The 20169-nt window shown below is 42.8% G+C and overlaps 1 protein-coding gene across 2 annotated transcripts in view; it reads right to left on the bottom strand.

Annotated features, from left to right (window-relative positions):
• The window catches only part of Da (transcription factor daughterless), a 113895-nt gene that overhangs the window by 89262 nt on the left and 4464 nt on the right, over window positions 1-20169 (bottom strand). Inside the window, exon 1 of one of the 2 annotated variants that reach the window (XM_078179458.1) lies at window positions 15596-15614. The exons of the other annotated variant lie outside the window; for it this stretch is intronic. The gene's annotated coding sequence lies outside the window, so the exon portion shown is untranslated. Of the gene's footprint in view, window positions 1-15595; window positions 15615-20169 lie in introns of those variants that run through there. 2 annotated transcript variants of the gene reach the window in all.

Raw genomic sequence — 20169 nt, 5'->3', positions numbered from 1 at the left:
ATATTTCATTTTCTATATTTTATATTCTATATTCTATGTTCAATATTCTATTCTCTATATTTTATTCTCTATATTTTATAATTTACATTTTATGTCCTATATTTCATATTCCATATCCTATATTCTATACCTTATACTTCATCTACTGCAGTCTTTAAAAATTGCCCAAATATTACTAAGAATCGTCATATTTATTCCCAGCACGCAACAATTAAAAAAATCTGTGAAAACGAAGCATTGTTCCCGAAATTCTCGCTTATCTCACCCGCCAGGAAAAATCTGTCGATCCATCGGTCCCCGTGGGCCCGGTGTCCCCGCGGAGATCCACAGCCTGTGATTTGGGATTTCGAAGGTCCCTAATCCAGGGACCCTCGTCCTCTCCTCCTTTGCCCAAGACCTCGTTATTGCTGTTCCGTGTGTAAAACAATGAGATTAGCGCCGGCCCGAGAACCGGTCGCACGCTTTTAAAGCCCGTAATCCCGCAGGGCCAGAGAAGACCTGCCATAGGATAGCTACCACCGCCAGCACCCGATCCTCTATCTCCTCCCTCTGGCAGGCACCCTCTCAGCCCTTGCTACCTTGCTACGTTGACGCTTTGCTACCTTGCCGCTGCTGGCGCGCAGCGAACGTCTACCTGTTCTGGGGTAGGTTTCTACCTGGTGGGACGTGGCCGATAGGAAATTAAGTGATTCGGTGCTTTTGTCGGTGATTATCATTGCTGAGAGATTGAGGATGTGGATGATCCTTTTACTGAGACATACATCTTTGAGAATCTTAGAGGTCTACTGAATGAGGACTATAATTTTGAATAATGAATTTTGAATGCGCTTTTGAGGTTTCGTGAGACGATGCAATTTTTCTATTCTATTATTAGAATAATAATATGCTTTTGGGGTGCAGTGGTGCCTTGATTTGAATTTTTTAGATTTTTAATTGTTTTAAATAATAATGGTGAAAATAGAAGGAACTTAGAATCTATCTTTGGTATATAATATTGTCCTATTGTCATTGAACTGGAAATAAAAAGAATTTAACTATCAATTTTGAACTCAGATAATCGACGCATTACAATCTTTATACTATAATGAAAATCTCTGAATTTTATTATACCTAACTATTAATAATATACCACTTTATTACCTAATCTTTTGATACACTTTCTTAAATCAAATAGTATAGAATACAAGCATTATATAAACAATCTCAGTATTATAATTAAATAAAATACGAAGCAAATCAAAGCAGTAAAAATGTCCAAAGAATCCAGAAATATTACAATTTGCAACCAATTATCAAAAAAAGAAAAATAACTCAACACCAACAAAAGAAATAAATATATCCTCAACCCCTGCATCTTGCAACGAACACATACAACATTCACATCCCATAAAAATCCACAATCCAAAAATTACCACTCTAGCACAGTCTTCAAAAAATAATACAACTCGCACGTAAGACAACCAAAGGGGTAATTTTTGGAGTCTTCGAATTCGGCGCAGCGGCGTGGACAAAGACAGTCCGTGGCAACGAAACGATGGGATTCGTACCAGGGATGGTGTCAGCCGACAAGCGAATTAACGGCGACGGCAAAGCGACGAGAGCCTCTTGGCCGAGCGGTCTATCAACACGATTGCACAATTCAATCGTCGATAGGTGAAAAGAAGTCCAGATTAGGTGCACCTGTGCAAAGAGATCGACGCGCCGGGGAGGCGCTTACGTCGGTCCCCGGTATGTTTTCCATATCTCGCGCTTATTACGTTAATCCCGCCTGGGGAGAGGGGAGGCGGAGGTGAGGAGAGAAGAGGAGAGGAGAGAAGAGGAGAGGAGAGAAGAGGAGAGGAGAGACGGAGGGGCAGGAAAAAAGGAAAATGTGGTTCCGAGTCGCGATACCCGCGATGAAAAGCCTCGCTTCGGGGAAAATTGATTCTCCCCGATGGCAAGAAACGACGACCCTTATCGATCCCTTCCTTCTCCCTCTCTCCTCCTCCTCCTCTCTGTGTCTCTCGAGCTCTCCTTCTTTCTCTCTAGGTCTATCTCCTTCTGTCTTTCTCTAGGTTTCTATCTCTTACTTTCTATCCGTGTCTTTCTTTCTCTGTATGTCTTTCTTTCTCTCTCTCTCTTTCTCTCTATCCATGTCTCTCTCTCTCTCTCTCTCTCCCTCTTTCTTTCTTTCTATCCATGTCTCTGTCTATCTCATTTTTTCTCTGTATGTGTATTTCTCTTTCTACCCATGTCTCTCTCTCTTTCTTGCTTTCTATCCATCTCTCTCTCTCTCTCTCTCTCTCTTTCTTTCTATTCGTGTCTATCTCTGTCTTTCTCTCTACGTCTATCTTCCAGTCTTTCTCTCTCTTACTCTATCATCCCGGGCCTCTCTTTCTCTCCTCCAGGCTCTTATTCCCACCGACAGTCTCTCTCTCTCTCTCTCTCTCTCTCTTCTCGGTGCAATCTTGGGTCGGTAGGATCCATATTGGCCTGTTTCGAGAGTATCAAAAAATGGTCGTTCCGCCGGGATGGAAAGTCGTTCCCGATCTGGACCGTGTACATCATCGAGAGATCCCCGCTGAGAGACGGTTTTTGTTCCAGCATAAACGAGGGTTACGCTCCTCTTCCGCACGGTGGTCCGCGCGCGCGCGCGCGCTCGGGCTTTGTCTTCTTTCCTTTTTTTCTTTCTTTCTTTCTCCACGCGCCGTAGTCGTTTTCGGGAACGAATCGCGCGCGAGCCGCGGAAGTTCCCGGGACGATGCAAATCCGACTACCTGCGATTTTCGCAGGGCTCGAATTTAACTGCGATTTCACGGCGCCGTTTTACGAGTTCGAGTTCGGAGGTAAACTTTCAACTACGGAAATCATTTCTTCGGCTTCGATAATTATTTTGTATGCGATGGAGAAGGAGCTCTGATTTCTTAGTAGATATTTTTAGGTCAGATGTGATATATAGTTTGTGCTGTTTTTTTAATTCGTTTGGCGTTGATTGATGAACTGGAGAGTGTGCAGAATTATTTGATAGAAAAATGTGAATTAATTGGATCGAATTAATGTGTAAAATAAATATATAATAATATATATTAAAAATAAATATATAGAATAAATCTATAGAATAAATATACAAAATAACTCTACAGAATAAATATACAAAATAAATATATAAAATAAATCTACAGAATAAATATATACAGTCTATATATATGAAATAAATATATAAAATGAATATATGATAAGATTCAGCGAATTCGCAGCTGTTTCCTCCGACCAGAAAATTGAGAATCAAGAAAATAACCATTAAAAAATCTATCCCGTTCTTTATCTGCACGTGGCGACTTCTTTTCCATCGCGGCAAAGATTGATAGTGTCACGAAAGACTAAAAAGACGCATGTGTATTTTGCTAGGCGACGCACAAGTGCTGATTGGCTCGCTCCGTTATTTCTTTCGCTTGGACTTTTAAAGATCGATTCGCCTCCACGTTAATTAGTTAACAACGCGTTTCGATAATACCGCGCGGCCATTTTGTCGAAGATCAAAGTACGAGACGGCGTTATCATCCGTGGCGTGTTGCATTCTGGCAACACCGGCGAGGAGAGACGCCATTTTCAGAGGCGGGATCAACGGGATCAGCGCGTTCAATTTCAACCGGTGTATGGAAGGATCGTTCGGGAAAAATAGTGGATTACACGTTGGCACATCTAATAACAATGTTATCTCGGGTGGACGTTTTACGCGGCGCGATAATAACGTTACCGGTGCGATTGCTTGATCAATACTCGTCGTGCCTTTCTCGTAAATAGAAAATCGCGTCGCGACAAAAGGAACTTTCCTACGATCGTCGAGGGCTACGAAGGGAATAACTGTGCAATTATGGCGGACGATATGAGGAACAGTCGGCCGAACGAAATTGCGTTGCACGAGGAGCGGAGATCTGGAATTAATTTCCCGAACCGATTTGCATTGTTAAAGTGTTCTATAGCGATGGAACAATATGCGACAATATCGAAAACTCAAGAGAGAAAAATTCGGTAATAATTACAAAGCAGATCACATTACTCCATGCATTCAGAATTTTAAGCAAATAACAAAAGATATAAAATTTATTTTTAGTATGGTTTTTTGTATGGGTAAAATATTCTATATTAATAGAAAAATAACTAATAATACTGAGAGCTCAAGAGAGAAAAATTCGGTAATAATTACAAAGCAGATGACAGTACTCCATGCATTCAGAATTTTAGAAGAACAATGAGGATGTAAAAATTATTTCTAGTATTATTCGCATTGTTAAAATATTCTATATCGATAGAAAAATATCTAATAATATCGAGAGCTCATGAGAAAAATTGTATAACAATTTTAAAACAGACAACCGAGGAACTACAATAAAAAATGCCAACCTTAATTCCTGCACCATCGAAAACGCGACTCTGACATAATAAAAGAACTGTTCGCATCGTTAAAATATTCTATACTAAACAAAAAAATTTAACAATACTAAGAGCTCAAAATAAAAAAATTGTATAACAATTCCTATGCAGACAACCGAGGAGCTATAATAAGAAATGGCACCTCCAGTTCCCGCACATCGAACACGCGACTCCGATATGATAAAAGAAAGGAAGAAAACAATGGAACATTAGAGCCCTTTGCGCTGCCATCGTTCTTCCCCTATTTTTATTAAATTCAACTCCCCGCCCGGCGAACGAGAAATGGTAACGATCTCCCCACCCCCCGATCGGCGAGACGTCTCGGAGAAGCGAAACGAGCTGCGGCGAGAAATTAGGATACGATTTCGAGAAGCGATTTCCAAGGAAGTGTCGCGGTGTCCTTTGAAGCCCGCGGCACCGGTCAGCCGGCCCCATAATGCCCGAATTCCGGCCGATAACAAGGTATTCCTCGCGCATTGTCACGATTCCCCGTCGCACACGTTTTGTTCGGGCGTGAACGAGCCCCGCACTTTTTTTTTTCCTCGACGAGACAGAGAAGCTCTCTCTCTCTCTCTTCCCCCTTACATCTGTAATTTTCCTACTCTCCGTGGAACGAACCGTTCCCTGTCTCGTGAAGGAAGAAGGTGGCCGCGGCGGAGCGCAGTTAAGGAGGGATAAAAAGGGGCGAGAGAAGAGAGGAGAGACGGAGAAACGATGGGGAGAGGAGAAAAAAGAAAGTAAGACACAGAGGGAAAAATGAAAGCGGGGAGCGAGAGAAAGACGAGCGGCGAGGGAGAAAAACGAAGAGAGAGAGAGGGAGAGGGAGAGTGGAGCAAGAACCCCCGACACTCAGGAAATGACCCAACCATTGGCGTAGCAAAACCATAATTCTGACCGTCGAAAACCATAATTCCCTGGGACCGAACTGCTCGCTCTCGTGTTTCTGCTCCGGCCGGCCCCGGAACTCTCTCTCTCTCCCTCTCTCTCTCTGTCTCCTCTCTCGTCTCGCCAGGCCACCGTTCCCGTAATTTTGGATCGAATTTCAGGGACCGGTCACCCGTGCTCTCGAATTAAAATCCGAGACTTGTCGCGTAAATAACGCCGCGTGAGAACAAATCCGACGGCACCCCCCCCACCCAAAAAAAAGTCCCGTCGACGGGGCTCGCATCGGCGGACTCGAGAGGGTGCTTTTCGGGGCTGGCTGCCTCCGGAAAAAAAAAGACGAACGCTTCAGACAGGAAGCGACCAGGACCCCTATTTTTAACTCCTCTTTTGGCTATCCGCTGGGAAAACGAGACGCCGCCGCCGAGACGAACCAGCCTCCGAGCACTTGCTCCAGTTTCATTCGGGATTCATTTTTCCCGACGACGCGTCCCGCTCTGGTCTCTCTTCGTTTTCGAGTAGGAGATTGCTTCGAAATTTAGAGAGGGCGTCGATAAATATTTTAGAACATTTTCGATAAATATTTTAGAACATTTTGGGCGATTTAGTATGACCAGGATTTTAATAGAAATGATTGATAATAGATCTGAATTGTCGAAAGAGATAATTAGAGAGAGTTATCAGAAATTGAGGTAAAATGTTTCTATTTTAATTCGAAATATATTTATGTAAACGTAGATATTATATAATTTGTATTGTAATAGATCAGATTAACAATGTACTGTTTTAGACAAAAATTGCAAAATATCCTTTTTAAGTCACGATAAAATAAAGGACAAAAATATTCTGAACCAAAATCATTGAGACCAAAGCTTACAAACAGTTCTAATTCCTTTTAAATATTATTAATTTCCTAACAATTTATTCTAACCATAATCCTACTATTTAATATAGAAAAAAGACCAGAGTATATCATAAGAATTTTTCCAACCTCGAAATAAATTTCTACGATATTTAAATATTTAGAATTGTTATACGCCAACCTCGTTACTACTCGTCGTTAATTATTTAATTTGTTCGCGAAGGAATTTTCCGGCTCTCCGTAAATTTATTGTATAACCGTGGCGCACGAAATAAACCATCGGAGGTATAACAGTAATTCTTCAACGATACTTCCTTCTTGCAGGTATGATATTGATCATGGCTGCCAATAAATAGCGACCGCAATCTGGTGAAATGCAACAGCTAGCGCATTCGATCTTGCTTACGAGAGAATCAATTATTAACGGGAGTACCGGTCGTGGTAGGTATACGAGCATAATGCTACCTATGGCAGCTTTCTTAACCCTCTCAGGCTTATTTGACCACACGCGGGCGGAACGCTAACAAATCTGAAGGCGCCCACGGACAAAAATGTTAACCGCAACGGGGATCGATTCTGCGCCGATTTTCTGGTCTACGAAATAATCGTGGCCACGTGCGCACTTTTAGGGATAGCTGTTGAATGATTTAGTCTTAGCTAAAACACGAGGGATTCTCGTTTTCTCGTTCAACCGAATAAGCAACGAGGAAGTAAAATCTTTAAACGTTTCAGAACTGTTTCGATTACTGTATTTTTATAGCTGAGAAATTGTATTATTTTTGCGAGAGTAGCGGTTGAATCCTTGTGCTTTAGACGAGCGTAAGAGTGCATTATTTGTTTTACATCTGATGGATTTATAGAGAACACCTGGGCGAGGTAGATAATCAAATATAAAAGTGTTCAGAGCGCTCTCTTATTTTTATATTACGATATTATGTTGTACTATATTATTTATGTTATATTACATTTTATTTTATTACGAGGATCTCTGTGCGAAATAAAAATAATTCAAGACAATTTTTAGGACTAGCCGATTCCCCTCCAATAATTATAATAAATTGAGAATAACGTAAAAATATTCTAAGATCCCTCGAAATTTCAAGCAACGAAAATATTTAAAGAATCGAAGAACATCTATATAATTTTCACTTCGATAAAATTACCTAAAGATTAAACAAATTTCAAAGTTCGTCGCAATCAAATTATCATTATTTTGCAATGAAAATCATTTTTACCACAGATGTGGCAGCAGACTAATAATAAATATCATCTAAAGACCAAGTTTCCACGTTTCGAAAAAGCTGACAGAAAAACTCGAAATTTCGTTCGCCTGATCGAAGGAGGAGTTCGATTTTGAGAGTTTCGTCGCCGACGTCGTATCGCCCGTCGCCGTGACGTAACCGATATCAGTCGGATTAAGTCCGGGACACCGGTCCGAGATAAAGAAAATTGCACCGGCTGGTAATCACGTTTCTTTCTCTTTCGCCGGGGCGTCCCCGCCGCGCTCCCGTAGTAATAAGTCGATGGGACCCCATTACACGCTGCCCTCTCTCTCTCCCCTTTCATCCCCCGTCCACCCTCCGAGAAATAAGTCCGCTTTCAATGGCAAATTAAAAGAGACACGTGTACCTTCGACCGGCCTCTTGATCGATTCGAATTAACTTATAGACGACGTCGACGTCGACGAATGGAACCGACGCGGAACGAGGAACGAACGACAGGTTACGCTCTACCTTCTCCTGCCGGGAGTAACGTGTTGAATTTCTGAGCAGCCGGTAATCGTTGGCGATAGAGCAATCGCGAGGATCGACGTCGAGGTCGTCGCGGTCTTCGTTTTTCGGCGCGGATTCGTCCGCCTTTCTGTCTTCGAAACGCCTCTATCCACGCTCTCGGCGGAACGCGCGATGCTTCCCGCCACGAAATTATTGACTGTTGCTATAAATACGCCCACCGACGCCTGCTATAACCGACCACGCGATGCCTCCAGCCTAGAGGCCCGCTAGCCGACTGAAAAGGGCTTAAAACCTCGAAAAAGAGCATCTCGATTCGGCGCCGACGCGTTAGAGAATTTACGCCATTGTATGAACGTCGGTCTCTGAAATGATGCGACAGGGGATAGTCTTGTGGTGTATCTAGGTTAAAGAAATGTCCAGAGAGCACAACTGATTAATTTATCCATTAATTTGGCGGTTGGATTGAAAATAATTCAATATTAAAGTCATCGAAGCAGTCGAAGCTATTGGTTTCGAGTTGCTTCGTTTACTATTTTATAAAAATTCGCTGAATAATTTTTGGATAAACTGTTTTGTTCGAGGATATATTGCAGTGTAAATTGTACAATTTTAAATCTAACTGTACAATTTTAACTGTACAAATTGTACAGTTAGAGATCTAGCGTTAAACAAGGGAGAATGGTATATGCTCTATCAAGAAATTTGTTTAATCATTTTCAACGAAGAAAAATTTGTGTGCTATTTACATAAAAATATTTATACACAGTACAATGTACTATATATATTTGTCCTATATCTCATAAATTTTTATTTGATACATTACATAGTATTCCAAACTGACTCTATAAATTCTCTATTAAACCCGACGTCAAACAGCAATAACCATAAATTTCTCCACTAAGAATTCATCGAACCCCAACAAGATCACACCGCGTACATAATGCAGCCATTACGCGGTGCATCGTAACAAAAAACAGCCCAAAAGGACGTCCACGCGAGCGACTATCACGTATCGATGAAACAGCATCTTCGCCGATCCAGAAACGAAGAAAAGAAGAATGAAAACGAGATCGAAGAGAAGAGGATCGCGACACGATATTTATGCCGCATCCCTAACGCTTTCATACACGGGGACATAATAAATACGCGTCGCGATCGAGTTTCGCCGTGGAAAAGAACCGTCCGGGGGGAGGGGGGTTCGGTTCATAGGCAAACAGGTTAATGCCTCGCGGTCCGGTTTTCTATTAAACTTTGATTGGACAGTATGAAATCGCCGGGTGAATAATTGAGAAGCCTGCGGCGGTGCTGTGCGAGAGCGTCGTCGTATCAGGTTCGGGATTAGGGTTGCCCTCTCTCTCCCCTCCCCTCGCCGCCCCTTAGGAGCCAGTTCCGATTTCCGTGGAGATCTCACGGTAGATGGTGCCTACCACGGTGCCTGGCCCCAGATTATATCCTGCTGATCCTCCGCGGAGTTTACGAGTCCCCGCGCTACGTGGTTGTGCGGCGCTGCGCCGTTCTTGCTATTGTTGTTCGCGCGCCAGCCAACCCCCTGACCGTACCCTCTCTCGCTGCGCACCGGTCGCCATTTAACCCCGAGGAAAGTTTTCCCGGAGCCCCCCCTCCCCCTCACCCTCCCGTGTGGAAGTCACGAAGCAAGTTTCGGTTTCGAAGATAACTCGACCGAGCCTCCTCTCTCTCTCTCTTTTTATTTCTTCCCTTCCGTTGTATGTATATATATCTCTTCGATCTCGCCCCTTCGCTCTACCCCCACCCCTCCTCCGCCCGTTGAAACGCGCCCCCTAAGAGCAGCGCGTTTCTCTCACCGATTACGGAGCACATCGAACCTGTGAGAAAGATTCGTGGCTGCCGTGCTGGGCGATCCTGTCTCTTTAGTGAAATTGGGACTGGACGCGGAGGACTCTATTTTGAGAGAGAGAGCTTATTGGTTCGTAGAGACAATGCAACTTTTGGTGCAACGCGCAGGTCGATGTTTTAGTGAATCGTTTAGGATCGGTGTGAGGGAGATCGTTTTCCGATGAATTTTTATCGGCTGGAATCTTTTAGGATTTTTATATCAAGCTTTGATATCTTAGGCTAATTTTTATGAATTTTTAGATTGAATATTGGTTGCATAGGTCTATTGCACTTGAATTGCATTGTGTTTCAGTATAGGATGTTTAAGTAGGCACGAAATATTTTCTGATTAATTTTGATCAAGTGATAGCACCTTCTAGGATTTTTTATCGATTGCTTATGTCTTAAGTTAATTATTGCGAATTTGTAGATTGCATATTGGTTGCATAGGTTTATTGATTGCACTATAAATGCACTGTCTTTTATCGAAGAATATTTAAGTAGTCTCGAAATATTTTCTGACGAATTTTAATCAACTGATATCACTTCCCACGATTTTCTATCAATTGCTCACGTCTCAGACTAATTATTATTTTACAATTTATACAATTATCTCAGGCATGCTATTTGCACTATAACTGCATCGCGCAGCGTCATCTCCCTGCAAATGTTGTTTACAAAAACTCGAAATATTTTCCGTCGAACTTTAATCAAACGATAACAGCTCCTGCGATTTTTTATCGATCGCTGCTATCTGACTGTTCATACAGAGTGTCCCAAAATTGCAAAATTAAAAAAAATTTCAAGCCGCACGAACCAACGTTTATTATCTATCAAAGTCAGAATCGCCACGCAGAACGCGATAATAAATTTCTTAATTGTTCGCAGCACTTTTCGTTCTATAAACTGGTGATTTAATAAACCTGAACGGTATCGTAAAAATACATAAACATTTAAGGACGTGCCGGTCTCGCTCGTAATCGTCGCCGTGCAATGGATTTTTCTGTTATCTGTGTTTGCTCTCTAACGCGATACACCGTACGGCAAGCACGCGACGATCAGTGACGAGTATTTACAGTTGAACCGTATGTGGGTGCAATCTTATATAGCGGCAGCGTACAACGTTGTAAATAAATCAACGGCGCGACATATTAACGCTTCGGATGCCTCGTCGTCAATCATATAATTTTTCGTCTAGACTATCCGAGGAGCATCCGCTCGCGTGCAGAATTTTTTAAGGCAAACTTCTCTACCGATTTCTGAGACTATGAGACATCGAAATTGATTAAACCCTTTCGACTACGATCACTATATGATACTATAGAAATATAGTATACATAATATAATAGATTACAATATAATAGATTACAATATAATAGATTACAATATAATAGATTACAATATAATAGAATATAATATGATAAAATATAGTACGATATTATATTGTATAGTGTAATGTAATATAAGAGTAAAAGTGACCCGTTGACTTGTGTTACTCTATTTGAAAGGGTTAACAATTTTTCGATACTCGTCACAATCTAAAACGTCCAAGGCTAAAATTAGATACAAGTGACAGCTTCAAGATTACGAACTTTCTGATACCGCTGCAATAGTATGTACAAAATGGAGATATGCAATCATGAAATACTATTCACGAAATTTTAAAAGGATTTTCCTATATTATTATTACTATTACTTTGATTTTATTCCAACTGTTTAAATAAAGCGATGCAGAATCATTGAAACGTTTGAATCCTTGTCTAATTGCTTCTGAATGTTGTAATCAGCATTGTTTAACCCTGGCGTCACAATTTAAGGGTTATAGAGGCGTCAGAACAATTCGATTTCTCTACTGAATTTCCCAATTGAATTTCAATCGAATTTCTCTATTCATGCACCGTTATAAAAATAGCAAAAAATTATAATAAATCCTATCTTTCAATTCTCTTATATCTATATTAATAGCTACAGTTTGAAGGTACATCAAGGAGTTGATCACTCGTTTAATGAATTAATGCAGCGTTTTTCCTTCCAGCCGCAAAATCATCCCCTAAATACCAGTCCTGCGACCACCGATGCACTCGGTGCATCCTAGAGCCCGGCGCCCGCGAGAATCCGCGACACTCTGCATCGTACAACCGGTGGCAAACAAGGGCGAGAAACCGTGGGTTAAAACGAAAAGTCAATTACGATTGCCGGCAGACGGACATCTAAATCCAAGGCTCGGTTATTAAACCGGGCAGGAGCCAATCGAAATTCGCCGGGGGTTTAGCCGAGGGAGCATCGACATCGGACACACGTAGCCGTGGAACACGGACGCGCGTTCTCTGGCCGGCGGGCCCTCACCTTCGACTCGGGGGATCGATCTGCATAGCGGTAGCTCTCGCATAATCGCGCGGAACGTGCGGGGTCGGGTCTCTCGGCACATGCACGTCCGCGCGCGGCCCGATTGCAGCCCCGCCGCTTGTATGCGCCCCCGTCCGCTTGGCCGTAACGCCGCGCGAACACGGTGCGAGAGAGCCCAGCCCCCCCTCTCCCTCTCTACTCCGGGCGGGTGTCTCGGAGTCTCGGGGGGGTCGGATCAGGCTTAGATTAGGTTTGCCCGAGCCAGTTCCGATTTCCGGCCGAGATCTCGCGGTAGATCGTGCCGAGCTCGGTGCCTGGCCCCGCGGATACCACCGATTCAGGCGATGCACTTTTGCGTCCGACGATTCTTCGCCCATTGTTCACGCTTTTCTAGCCCTTCTTCATAGCGACGCGCGACTCTTGTGGTTCGATTATATGCAGTGGGCTTGACGATTAGGCGAGCTTTGACGACGAGTCATCGACGCGTTTTGTATGCAATTTTGTATTATAGTAGACAATTTATTCACTGCGAAGCGCGTGCTTCGTCTTTTCTTTTTAGGATGGAATTTTTCTATCACTATTATTATTTATATTAGATTAATTATATTATAGTATTATGTCTTACTAAATTTAATAAAAAGGTAAAACATATTTGTAAATGTTCGTGTATTATTATATAATAAATGTATTTAGTTCCAGGGGACGGCCTAATATCAGATGCAAAATAAGGGTAACTTTGAACAGCTATAACTTTGTCAAAAAAAATCGCAGCAGCGTTGAATTTTTTTTAAATTAAAGGGAAAAGATCGAACTTTATTCTCCTGAAAACGGCATCTCCGGAAAAATTTTTTCAAAGTCTATGAATTTTGTCAAACTTCGTCAAACAATGTTCAACGTGACAAACATGGTTAGGTCAGGTTTTCGAGGAGTCTCAATCACAGACCTACATCAAACTCAAAATCCAAAAATATAGTCTTAAACTAGAAGTTTCAAGCTTTAATTTAAAAAAAGACTCATCTTCCTACGACAATTTTTCGCGAAGTTATCGTTACTCGAAGTTGACCGATTTTCAGGCAAATTTATTTCCATGCTGCAATTCTCTCAATCGGTATATTTGATGTTTAGTAATTATTACCGAGCCACATTAACGTTTCATTTGCAAAAGCGAGAACGTATCGACGTTACACGGAACTCGCGGCTCGAATTGATCAATAGCAACAGAGAGAAAGATAGTGAATGAATTTTCTGGATGCTCGGAGAGCCCTGGAGAAATTTTCTCCGAGGAGCGGAAATTCGTAACGAATAGGAAAAAGTTTCTCTCTCTCTCTCTGGTTTTATTCCGAACGGAAGGATCGAATTCGATCCGACAGCTACCGGCGTAGCAGGTCGGTTTCGTGACTCCGCGCCCGCCGGAGACCATTCGTCCTCCTTTAAGGGCCTGACGGTTGTTGATTAAGGCTCCCGTTCGAGACCGCCGCAACACGGACAGAGCGACCGAGAACGCAAGAATGAGATAAAAAGAGAAAGAAAGAGAGAGCGAGACTGAGACACACACACACAGAGAGAGAGAGAGAGAGAGAGAGAGAGAAGAGAGGTCAGGTTATGTCCGTGGAGGTTTTACGGTGCTTGGGTATCCGTAAACGCCATATGGCCCAAAAGTCGCCATGTTTCCTTCGTTTTCTTTCGTCTCGGACCCAACCGCGTCCCTCGTCTCCCTCCCTCGCCCTCTCTCTCTCTTCTTCCCTCTGCCACTCTCTTTCTCCCTCTACCCTTCTCTTCCTCTCCCTCCCTCTCTCTCTTCCTTTTTCTTCGCGCCGCTTCGTCCCCCTCGGCATCCCCGCGCCGTCGTTAAGAAGATCGGCCGAGTCACGTTCGCGCAGCGCGTTTCATTCTTTGTCCCGAAAATTAGAAAACTGCCGACACGCCGCGTGGAAACGCGGCCCGAAGCCCATTACACGCTCCGGTAATCGGAGATCGAACGGGAGCCGGGCGCCGGAAAAATTATCATCCGCGCTTTCCACGGTGCCGCCCGCGTCGTGGGCGATCCATGGTGTTCGCCGTAATCCTGCGTTCCGAGGGAATCCTTCGGTCATGGTAATCCTTCGTTAGCGGCAATATTATTCCACGTTAATTCCACAAATTATTCCGCGAGAGAATTATTCGTCGTCGATTAACCCTTTGAGCTCGAGCGGCGACTCTGCGGCGTCGTTGAAATGGTTGTTAAATTGTTTTAAAATTGTTTGTATAGTCGAAACTTAGATATAGAAATTTGTTGAAAGTGTAACTGTTATATGAGCGACGAGATTCAATTTGTATAGAATTAATTTTGTTATATAAAATGGAAATAAGAGAAGCCAGAGAAATTATTTTAAATTTCAAGCTAATATTTCTTCGAGTGCAGAGGTAATATTCCTCCATTTTTCTTTAATTTCTAATAAAATTTTACCTGTCTATGGGGAACATTGTTAGGCGAAACGTGAACCATTTTAACAAGTTGGAATTTGCAGATCAAAATTTCTAATCGTTTCATATATATTTTTTTTTCTTTTTAAAGAACAACGTTGCACTTTTGTAACTAACGCTGTTGCAATTGTAATTTAATGTTTTTTTACTGTTGCATGGGACATTGGAGACTTGGTTAGCGCGTGTGGAGATATCTAAACGCTGAATTTACGGTTGAATATTTTAGCGATTGCCGGTAAAAAGACGCGTTCGAGGCAGATGTCTCTTGGAGGCTTCTTTGTGGTCGGACTTCAATTGCGAGGCCTTGAAGAGGCTACGAAGAAGCGAAAGGGGCTGGCTGAGTGTTTGCGCAATTGTATTTTCTAGGTTTGTGGAAGTTTCCGTCGAGCATTGTTCTTCGTGGGAAGAATTCGTGGTATGTAAAGTTTACGAAGAAAAGAACTATCTTTGAGGTATACCCAGCTAGCTATACATTGCTTATCTCAGTCACGTCACGTTGCAATTCCATCTTTTATTTTAAAGCTACTAAAATTACGCTAAAGTTAAACTCGATTTTTGGCGATTAAATGGAATAATTATCTTTGATATAAGTCTCCATCTCTCTGATCCTAAAACTACCCCAATTCTTCCCTAAAAAAAATTCGTTTCACCCTTGCAAGGCAGTGGTTGTGTCACCTTTGACTCAGAGTATTCCAATGGCCCACTTACTCGCGCAATTTTCAACAAGTAAATAAAAATAAACAACAGTTGCATTCAGAACGAATTTGCAAAAAACATCCCCAAAAATTCGCTTTAAAAAAATCACTAAATAGACCACCGAATTAATTATAAACGCCGTCCATAACACAGCTTTTAAAATGGTCCACCATCCAAGAGTTAATACTCCAAACCCTTATATATCTCGTAGCATAAACATCCCTAAATAATTGCTGCAATAAAATCGACAACTTCTCTGCCACGATTACAGAGACGCGGCGAAACCAAGAACGTCCTGGGTTCGCCTATCTTCGCGGTGAAGAAGAGGAGAGGATCGCCCACTCACCGTAGAACGGTTCGGTAACGACGACGAGTCCCCGCGTGTCCCGACAAAGCAACGTGGAATTGCGAACTCACCTGAAACAGAAGGAGAACGAAACGGTTAACAAGAGGACAGATATCGTCGGCAGTTTGAAAGCATGTAATTACAGATCATCTCGCACGTGTACTCTCCTTTGTGGCCCGACGGTCTCTCGAGCGCGCGCTCACACACACACAAACACACACAAGCGAACCGCCGGGGACCGTCGCGAGACATATATCGAAACAGCCATTGGTTGTGTTCCGTCGTTGACGGGCGACGCCCACTCGCGACGCGTTATTAAATCGCTCGCGCCGCACGCCTCGGCCAGTATCTACGCTAATGACCATTGTTCGCCAACACCTCCGGACGCGACGGAAAAGTCGCGCTCGGCGACGCGTGATCGACGTCGACGCACCATCGAGGGAGACGGCGGTAGATAAAGGTAGAGAGAGAGAAAGAGTAGGAGAGAAAGGTGGAGAGAATTAGAGAGAGAGGTAGAGAGAATGAAAAAGAGAGGTTGAGAGAATTAGAGAGAGAGTGGTTGAGAGAATTAGAGAGAGAGAGGGGTAGAGAGAATAAAAAGAGAGGTTGAAAGAATTAGAGAGAGAGGTGGAGAGAAATAGAAAGAGTGGTTGAGAAAATTAGAGAGAGGGAGAGATGTAGAGAGAAATAAATAGAGACAGGGAGAAGCAGAGAGAAAGGTAGATAGAAACACAGAGGGTGGGGGCAAAAGATAGGAAGAGCAAGAGATTAGAAGAGCCAGAGATTAGGAGAGTGAGGGATCGAGAGATAGGAACAGTCACAGAGAACGAGAGATAGAGACGAAGAGAAATTCAATGATAAAAAGAGAGAGAGAAGGAGAGAGATTGGGAACTAGAACGAAAGAAAAACTCAAAGCAAGAATAAAACAGAGAAATTAAAAACTGAAAAAGAAAGAGCTATATTAAAAACCATAAAGAGAGCGATCGATATTAAAATAGAAAAGACAATGACGAAAATAGAAAACAACGCCAAAAATAAAAAAGTATGGCAAAAATAGAAAACAAAGACAAAAATAGAAAAAGAAAATGACAAAAATAGAAACCAACGTCAAAAGTAGAAAACGACAGAAAATAAATGATAAAATAGTAGAACATTAACGAGAAAAAATAGAAAATAGGGGTAACAGAAAAGGCGCGCTGCCCCCATGAAGCTAGAATTCGACAATCGCGCCTCCGACGATTTAGCTTCGTAGCAAAATTAGTAATTTGCACAGGAGCCGCGCGGCCCTCGGGTTCGCCGAGGATTTGGAACCGTGAGCAAAGTAAACAGGAAGATATAATTGGCTTGAGACTGGTACAGCAGCAATCGCGGAGGCGTGATTTAGCGTTTGATGGTCCTACAGGTGGATATGCGGGATTCTTGAAATTGCTTGATTAATTCAGACGTCCATCGGAAACGGGTTACTGTAGGCGAGAACGTCGACCGAGACCTTCGCTTATAGTTGACAGAAAACTGCTCCAATTTATCGGTTTGGATAGTTTCAAGGATTTTTAACTGTTTTGTGATTTTTTAAATAATGATTCATTTTTGGGAGAATTGTTTTGACGTTTTGTAATTGTTGCAGGTAGCTTTTATTTGGTACGGTAATATTTCTTTGTCATTTTTGTAACCTTTTATAAAAAGGTATAATTGTAAAAGTATGATTAGAAGGAACAATGTATAGTATGTTGTAGAAATAATGTACTATTGCTAGAAATGTAGAACAGCGATCAGGATGGAAGATAATAATATTCTAGCACTATCCGCTAATCTTCCATTTTCCAAAATATCTCTGTATATAAAATTTATTATACAGTGTACTAAGAAATTGCCATAATCACGTATATAGATAGCATGATCGAAAGAATCGCGTATCAAGTTCCATATGCATCGTTTTCAACGATGTTCCTTAATTCTACATCCTCCGCACGGCTTCCAACCCTTGAATCAATACCACATTCACCTAATCACCGCCCAAAACCATGTAGAATGCTATTAAGCAAGAAGCATCGACAGATTCTGGAAACATCAGACCGAGCCGCGATGGTATCGATTCGACGCCCTAATTTTCTCAGCACTTCGTCCACCTACGAGTCTCAAAGAAGAACCACCCCTAACGCTTTCGCGGACAGGAACACTATAGCGTTTACTATCATTGTTCCGAAAAATGATACAGACACTACTACGTTAAAATTTATAAGTCGGATTATCAATTATTTAATTTTGTTAATAGCGTTAATTTTTTTAAATATTTATGCGCTTTGATGTAATGTTATTTATCATTTAAGAATGTGTTAAAGTGAGCGAGTATTAAAATTGATGCTGCTATATTATATGCAGCTGTTATAATGTATACTGTTACTATGTTATATGCTGCTATTATATTGTATGCTGTTACTATATTGTATGCTGCTACTGTATTATACGCTGCTATTATATTATTTGCCACTGCAGTATTACATATTGCTACTATATTGTATGCTACTGCTACATTACTGTACCATAATTCTACAGATAGAGAAGCAATCAACGGCAGAATATAATCGAGGGGAAGAACGCAGTCGCATGAAAATTCGTGGAAAACGTTTCCAGAGAAAACTCGGTAGCGACCGGATCGGAAAAATCAGTTGCATAGTTGCGTAGTCCCGGGGTCGCCGTTAGGACCGTCATCATCAACGTCATCCCCGTCGCCTCTGTGCGATACACAAAAGCGAGATAGCTGCCGCCGTTGGGACGCGCGGAGGAGGGTGTAGCGAGGGGTCGTGCGTTCCGAAACACATCCAGCTGGCGCCTCTCGGCACTATGGCGGCCGTTATAAGCCCGCTACCAAATCAAGCGTGTGTGACACACTAATAATCGGACGTATATATGGTGTCTATACAGTGGCTCCGGGAGGCACACGTGTATACATAAGGGGTGGCGCGGGTGTACCCCGTGTATATACCTAGGTATCACACATTCCTGTCAAGTCGCGTCCATGGGTGTGCCGTGAGAGAGAGGGAGAGAGAGAGAGAGAGAGAGAGGGTTGGCGGCGGGCTGTGTGCGCGAGGGCTGGTACGCTCGCGGGCGCCTGCACACGGGCGCGCACACCCCCGCACACGGACGTCCCCATAGACGGATATAGGTGTATATCTTGTCAGGCGACACGTATACCAGAGCCAAACACAGGTGAGCCAGAGTATACATGGCAATTAGAACGCGCCGCGGAGACGACGTGATTTTCCGCGCGGGAATTTTCGCGCCCGCCACTTTATTAATTTCCGCTTAATTAAACCGAGCGGCGATCACGAGTAGATGCGAGGGTGGCCGACCGTTCACGATGACCATCGCGCAGTGTTCGAGCCAACTTCCATATCGACGACGGAAAGTTTGCGTAACAACTTATCCTTCGCTAGTCAATGGCTCCGCGCCGCGCTCTCCCCTTCCTCCGCCTACGCGCGAGCCTCCGCGCGCGCGCGGCTCTTCAATTTTAATGAAAGCTGCGTACGACCAGGAACTCGAGGCAGTGTTTGACACGGTTTTCTTCCTCCACCGTCGACGCTGTTTTTCCTTTTTTATTCCACTCGGGAAAAAGTTGCCCTAGCGGACGGTGCTCCGCGTAACTGCGCCACTCTCGCCTTTTCAACCCCTTGTACGCGCCGCACTGGCATTATGTCATCGTACGCCGCGCTCGTTTCTTTCCTCGCATTCTAATTCGATCATTCGCGACGCCTACGCTCACCCTCCCTCGAAATCGCCGCGATCGCGAAGACAAAATATTTCTTGACCTTAATGTTCATTTTTTAAGTATGCGATTAGATAAATTCGTCATTGACAGGATTTGTCATTAATTTTCATTACTGTCAGGGAAATGGTTTATTATTGGCCAACGCAATGATACATTAAGAATAGTTAAAAGAGGGTGTGATATATCATTTAATAAAACATTGAATGTATAATTGAGCACACCACCCTCTATATTGAAATAAAAATCGTCAAAGTTTAGACTGAATATTATTATTCCCATAAAGCCATAATTTAACCCTTGCTCTGTAGCATCCTATCAGTCTCATTATAAAGATTTAAGACACGGTCTCCTAAATAAAGTTGTAAAATTAAATTTCACCCCCCTATAATTAATATTAAAATATCGAAACAAAATTTATACATCCAATAATCCTAAATTCTCCATCTAGCATATAAATTAATTATTTATTATAAACAACCGCTCGTGCACATAGCCGTGAAATCAGTCGTACTAAAAGGGTATTAATACGTCAAAACGGTGCGTCCCATCAAGCAATGAAGAACCTTCCGCCCTCCGGCGACAATATCTTGCTGGCATCGAGAGATTCAACTGGATTGGCATCCGAAGGAGTGAAATTCGTCGGTAATCCCGGGGCTGGCGTATCGCGTAGATTCGCGGCCGGCCGAAATTCATCCCGAGGATCCACGCGGAAATGTTACGAGGGGTTCCGCGGCCGTGATCGCGGGTCAGTAACGGATCAAACGCAAAAGTCCGATGATCCGGAGGGAAGGAAGGAAGGAAGGGCAGC

This window comes from Augochlora pura, chromosome 4 (assembly GCF_028453695.1).
Source record: "Augochlora pura isolate Apur16 chromosome 4, APUR_v2.2.1, whole genome shotgun sequence".
In the NCBI taxonomy this organism is placed as follows: Eukaryota; Metazoa; Arthropoda; class Insecta; order Hymenoptera; family Halictidae; genus Augochlora; species Augochlora pura.
Note: the sequence above shows the minus strand (reverse complement) of the source record. Positions and strands in the feature narration are given on the sequence as shown.